Below are 6,779 nucleotides of genomic sequence, written 5' to 3'. Positions count from 1 at the left end.
AGTTATTTAGGAATTCATTTATGTTTCGCTCTGTGCTTTAGCTTTTTTAAAAAAATGTGTTTAATTAATTTTTTATGATGGTCCAATATACATCACATAAAGATTTACCATTTTCACTTTTTTAAAGGGGACAGGCAGTGGCATTGAGCACATAGGGGTTGTATCACTAGGATCTCTGGTTCCAGAACGTTTTCATCCCCCCAAAAGGAGACCCCGTCCCCATGAGCAGTCACCCCCCCCATCCCCCTCCCCCAGCCCCTGGCACCACGCACCCACTTTCTGTCTCTATGGATTTGCCTGTTCTGGACATTTCCTATAAGTAGGATCACACTCTGTGTGTCCTTCTCTATCTGGTTTCTTTCACTATTTTTGCCATCAATTTTTCAAGTCACAGGTTATAAAACCAACACCCCCTTCTCAGAAGATTCTAGAAGGTTCTAGGTTTGCAAAGTGGATACGTCATCCCCAGTCTGGTGGGGACCCCACATCCGATCCAGGGGTGTCACGTAAGGTGGTGATGCTTAAGCAGGACAAGTAAGGCAGGAACGAGGTGGGCTGAGTAGGAACGGGGCTTCGTGGTGATGGCCACATAAGGATGCTCTGAGACGGTCCTGCTGAGGCGGGGACCATGTGATCAGCAGATTTTCCAGTCATTCTGAAGACAGAAACCCTCACTCTCTTCATGATCAGTTACACAACTTGTGACACAAGAGAAAATGACTCAAATAACTGCCCAAAAAAAAGGGTTCTGTTCTGACAAGGGTCGATGTGGAAGCTATAATTTTTGATGGATGAAGTGCTACTTTAACGGTGCTCAGGTGGCCTGGGGATGGGGGAGACGGTAGGGAAGTGTGTGGGGGCTACAAAGGGGCACCCAGAAATCGATGCCGTCATGCAGCTCTTCACCGTAGGGGCTGTGGTAATGATTTCACGGGTGTCTACCTAAGTCAAAACTGACCGCGTTTCACGTTATAATCATGTGTAATTCACTGTATGTCTATTCATCCTGACCTTTGTCACCCCAAACTGGGAATGACCAAAAGGCCCACCAATGGGAAAATGCACCTAGCAACGTGTGACATAGCCACGCGCTGGGGTGGAGTGAGACTCACCCATGAGAAGCACCGAGCTACCCGTATACCCAAGGACGTGGGCCAATCTCAAAAACACGCTGAGCTCAAAGGAAGCCAGACAACAGAATTCATACCGTGGGCTTCCCTCTCTAGGAAACTTGGGAGCTGGTGCGTCTCACCTACAGGGGCTGGGGTGTCCCCTGGCTGAGGGAAGGACAGGGAACCCAGAGGGAAGCGTTCCACATCTTGCTTGTGACACGGGTTTGTCCACTTGCTAAACCTCACGAGGCTGCACCAAGGAGGTTCAAATCATCCCTCCCTATGGCAGATTTTCCAGAAGACCTTAGCGTTGTTACCTAGGAGATGCTGAATTAGGAGGGATGTGACTGCCCCCTCCTCACTCCCCACAGCCCCCCCAGGATTAGAGAAGGAGATCCCGGCCCTGGTAGATGTTCGTGCCGCCGTCGCCCTCAGCAATGGGGTCCCCTACTGCCCTGAACTTTTAGGACCGCACAGGGTGACGCGGGGTGGGAAAGACCCCACGCGCAGTGTCGCCACGCAGAGTACTAACCCCACGACGGGCTGGCTGGTCCCAGGGACCCTGAGGGCTGCATCGCCCTGAAAGCTCTGGGGTGCGACGCCTTGAGGGCACCCTGGGGGTGAGACAGGCCCTCCCCCTGCAGGATGGCGTGTGGGTCAGCGAGAGAGTCAACGAGTCCACGTCCTGTTTCCCCCTCTGACCTGGCCGCCCACGATGGACCGGGGTCCCTGGCGTGGGCCCCAGAGGCAGCAGGCTTCACCCACGGCTGGGGGCTGTCCCCTGTGTCTCAATGAGAGGGAGGGGGCCTCCCCGGGACCCTCAGGTCCTGCAGGTCAGCCAGTGCCCGCTGGGGACTCCACTGAGAAAGACAGAGACAGAGAGACACGGCCGGAAAGAGTGCAAGTTGGCGGTGACTCAGTTTGTACTGCGGTCTGTCCGCAAATGACATTTCCTGAACTGTCACTGTTCTGGGTTCCTTCCGTGTTTCATCACCTAAAAGAGAGTCTGCCGAGGCACGGTGTTCCTTCCAAAGACCCCTAATATGCTTTGGAGATATTCGCCTTTTATTTTTCTGCTGTTCCCCTAGCCTCTCCCTCCTGGGACTTTAATATTATTATTATCCTCATTACTAACGGACAAGTTTTTCCAGCAGTTTTCGCTTTTCGGAGGCGCTCAGCGGAAGGCACGGAGTTCCCATGGACCTCTCTCCCACCCTCTCCCAGCTTCCCCTGTTATCCTCCTATTATGGAATATCCTGCGTTGGGTGGTGCATCTGTTACCATGGATACGTTGATCCTGATAACATCGTTCTTAGCCGGGATGTAGTGTAGCCAGCCGCACAGAACCGGTTCCCTGTCTGAACCAGGGCTTCCAAAGCCCCAGAACCCACTTTTCAATTTTTTTTTTTCCCCCGCATATAAAACAGAGAAGTTGCCGTTGCCGTGGGGAGAGGACTGGGCTCCAGACTACCCCATCTCCACTTTCCTTGTCCTCCTTCCTGCACCCCCAGCCCATCTGTGAATTTCTTTTTCTGTTTCAGCAAGAAGTGGGACCCTTTATTAATGAACTCAGCCGTGTTCCTTCCTTAGGGGCTTTTACAACCATCTGGTGTTTTGTGGTTTGTGGGCAGTGACTGTGCTGGTGACAGAGGACGGTCCGTCTGTCTGGTCTGGGCGGCCGGGCTGGACTTGAGGATTCGAGCTGGCGGGGTGGGGAAGGGGCTTCTGGATTTGCTCCCTGAGTCCAGGTGGGTGGTCACGGGTCCCTGGTCCTGGACACCCTCCCCCCATGTGAGATGCCCCGGCAGGTCTTGTCTTTCGGGGCTGGACCCCTGCTTCCCTGTGGGGGGGGTGATGCCTGGTCCCGGAGACTCCTGGGCCCCTCCTCCTGGGGGTGGTCTTCCTGCAGCACCCCCAGTTTCTCCATCCCAGGGAGGCATCAGCCCGGGGTCCCCGGTGCAGCCCTGAGGGGGAATCAGTGTGCTGGGCTGAGGCAGGAAAGTGCATCCTCAGGGCTCCGAGAAAGTCAGGAGAGTCCTGGTTTTATTCCGGGCTCTTCCATCCCCACCCCATCCCGGCCCCTCCAGACCCAGTACAGACAAAACTCTCTGCACAGGCTCCTCCCCTTCCGCCCCTCCCCTCCCCAAGCCTCGGGGCTCTGTTCAGGGACTCTGTGGGCCTCCCTGGAATTCCCACAACGCAGTGAAGCAAGCATTGTCTTCGATCCCATTTCACACATGCGGCACAGAGAGGGCAAGCAGGCTGCCCAAGGTCACACAGCCGTGACGCGTATCCCCTGTGCGCACCTGGGGACTGTTGCCCGGAGCTCCGAGTTGGCACTCAGCGAAACAAAGAAAGCATTGCTCTCTGAGCAGGTACGGCAAACGCCCAAAGACCCTGCAGGGCGGGTATGGCCCAGTCACTCAGTGCCTGTGGGGATCTGCAGAGGGGTCCCCGGAACGGGGTGGAGGTCGTTTATGACATTGGGGGATCCACGTAGCGTGGTGCCACAGCGAGCGGATTCTCAGCCTCACGCTGTTGGGGAAATATAATTAACCCCAAGCCTCCTGCGAACCCAGAAAACCTTCCCACGATGACTGGAGGGGGAGAACGCAGTTTTATCACTGAAGGAGCCCCAAACCAGGAAGGGACGCCCATCACAGCCTGAGACCTGGCAGGGACGGGAAGAGTCCCACCCTCTCGCACAGCCCGGAGGGGACGGCGAGCCCCAGCCAGCCCCAGCCTCGTTCTTGGGATAAACAACCACTATTTCCTGAACCAACAGGTCTTGACAGCCCCGTGGGCCACGCAGGGTTTGTCCTAAACCCCCCGTTTTATCGGGGGCCCCACCTACGTTAAGCAGTTGCCTCTCTCCGGAGAAAAAAACCACACGTCTCCCAGCTTCGTGCCAGTAGGTATGTTTGCAACTTGGAGGGAGGTCGTACTTGCTCTAATGTCGCAGAAGAGAGAGTTTAAATTATCTTTCCTGGCCTCTCACCTTCTGAGATGGCCCACACTCTGTCTGTGGTGTGTGTTTCTCTCTAAATAAAGAAAAACAAATATCATATCATATCACTTATATGTGGAATCTAGAAAAATGGTACAGATGAACTTATTTGCAAAGTAAAAACAAAGTCACAAGATGTAGAGGAGAAACGTATGGTTACCGAGGTGGGGCGGGGGGTGGGGGGCGGTGAACTGGGAGATTGGGACGGACATCTATACACACGACTATGTATAAAATAGGTAACTAAGGAGAACCTGCTGGACAGGCACAGGGAACTCTACTCAGTGCTCTGCGGTGACCCCAAGGGGAAGGACATCCAGAAAAGAGGGGATAGGTGTATATGTATAACTGATACACTTGGCTGTACAGTAGAAACTCACACAACAATGTAAAGCAGCTCTACTCCAGTAAAAATTAATTTTAAAAATAAATAGAATTATTTTCCTTAATTTTAATTTGTGTCTGTCCTTACAAATCTCATTTACCTGGCCTTCACCTCAAAGAGGGCGTGCCCTGGGGTCACCGGCCAAACGCCACCTGTGTTTGGAGGGCCTGTGAGCTAAGAATAAACTGTTACATTTTAAAAGGGTTGTTAAAAAAAAAAAAAAAGAGAGACCGGATCTGGTTGACAGATGCGTGTGGCCCGCGGAGCCTGAAGTGTCTGGTTTTCACAGGAGCGAACGTTTGCGGACGCTTGGGGGAAGTGGCTGGAGGTAGGGCTGTGGGTGCAGTTTGGGGGCACTTTGGGGCAGGGCTGGGGGTTAGGGGTGCACACGGTCGGGAAGGAGCCTCTTTAGAGGGGCGTGTGGGCAGAACTGGGTTCCTTCCAAAGCGGTATGTCCACCTCCTGACCCCCCAGAACCTCAGAATGTGGCTTAATTTGGAAACAGGGTCTCTGCAGATGGGACGCAGTGAAGGGTCTGAGATGAGGTCCCCCTGGAGGAGGGTGGCCCTACATCCAATGACAGGGTCCTTCTCAGAGACAGAGAGGAGAGACCCAGACACAGAGGAGAAGCCCCGAGAAGACAGAGGCAGAGACGGGAGGGAGGAGGCCACGAGCCCAGGGACGCCCGGAGCCCCCAGAAGCTGGAAGAGGCGGGAAGGACCCTCCCCGGGGCCTCTGGAGGGAGCGCAGCCCTGGCACACCTTGACCTCAGACGTCTGGTCCCCAGGATGGGGGAGGATGGATGCCTGTGGTTTTTAGCCCCCCGTCTGCGGTCATTTGCTGCTGCCCTGGAGACCCCTCGCCCTGCCCGTGCCCGTGAAGACACCCGGGATCCCCTCTCCGGCCTCCACGAGACCCAGCACTTGCTCAGCTTTAGTTTTCCTGGGAGAACCCTTTCCCCCAGCACGGGGCTGAAAGCTCACCCTCAACTACGAGGTGTTTCCGAGTCCAAGCTCGCCCTGCCCGAAAACGTGGTACGACTTTATTCAGAAAGCCGGCAGACAGAGAAGCTGGGAGATGAGTGTCTCTGAAAAACCATCTTTTGGGGGTTTTGGATGCCAGTTTCTTTTATAGCACAGAGAGGGGCAGGAGGTGAGGAAGTAAAGTAACAAGGCCATAAGTTTTGCAAATATCCCCTGGAATGGCCAGCCTCGGGGAGGGCATGTGTTCATTTCTTCTTTCCTGCAGCCATCGCAGGTGGGCAGGGTCCGGATGTTCCCTAAACAAAGACACTTTGGTTTAACCTCCAGGCAGGGGGGCGGGGTCCCCCGAGGCAGACCACTGTGTATAGACTGTATCCTTTTCGTGAGAAAAACATCGGGGAGCAAAGGTTAAAGTGAAAGAAACAGATATCCAACGCGGAGTCAGAAGTGGCTCTTCCGTGTTACAGCTTCACACGACTTTGTCGACCGCGTGAGCGCACGTGAGCTGGATGCTGATGGACCTCTCAGCCCAGGTGTGTGACGGATGCTTCTCCTCAGAAGCAGGTGGGCGTAGGGCCCCCGTTGTCAAGGTAAAGAAGCCCCTAGGAGCATGGGCTGCAAAGACAACCATGGCAACCATGACTGGGGCCCAGTGCCCGCCATCCCCAGTGGCCCATCCCACGGCCCCTGCCGTGGCCCCCAGCCCGGGTGAAGCAGGAGGAGGGTCGGGGATGGACAGAGGGGAGGTGGGCCTTGGGCATTGCAGCCCATAGGGAAGGCTGCCCTGTGATTAAAATACAGCATCATTGCCAAAAAAAAATAAAGACTTCCCTGGCAGTCCAGTGCAGGGGGCATGGGTTTGATCTCTGGTTGGGGAAGATCCCACATGCTATGCAGTATGGCCAATAAAATTTTAAAAATAAAATAAAATAAAATGTGGCACCGTCACCAGACGATTGGTTAAAGAAGACGTGGTGTATACATACAGGGGAGCACTGGGAAACCACAAAGTTCACGTGACTCTCTTTACGGAGCTACTCGATATATTGCGATGGTCTGGAACCAAATCCACAGCATCTCCAAGGTCTGCCTGTTTACCTGTATGGACAGGTATTCTCTGTTTTAAATAAGTTGAAATCTGGGTGCTCACAGCAACACACTGCTCACACGGCCCCAGCATCTTCACCTTGACTAAGTTTGTGTGGCTTTGGTGACAATGATTTCTGGCTTGAAGTCCCCATAAGAGGGCAGAGCCGGACCAGTCTCCCAGGAGCCCTTGACAATCAGGGGGC

The sequence above is a fragment of the Physeter macrocephalus genome, chromosome 7 (assembly GCF_002837175.3).
Source record: "Physeter macrocephalus isolate SW-GA chromosome 7, ASM283717v5, whole genome shotgun sequence".
NCBI lineage: Eukaryota > Metazoa > Chordata > Mammalia > Artiodactyla > Physeteridae > Physeter > Physeter macrocephalus.
Note: the sequence above shows the minus strand (reverse complement) of the source record.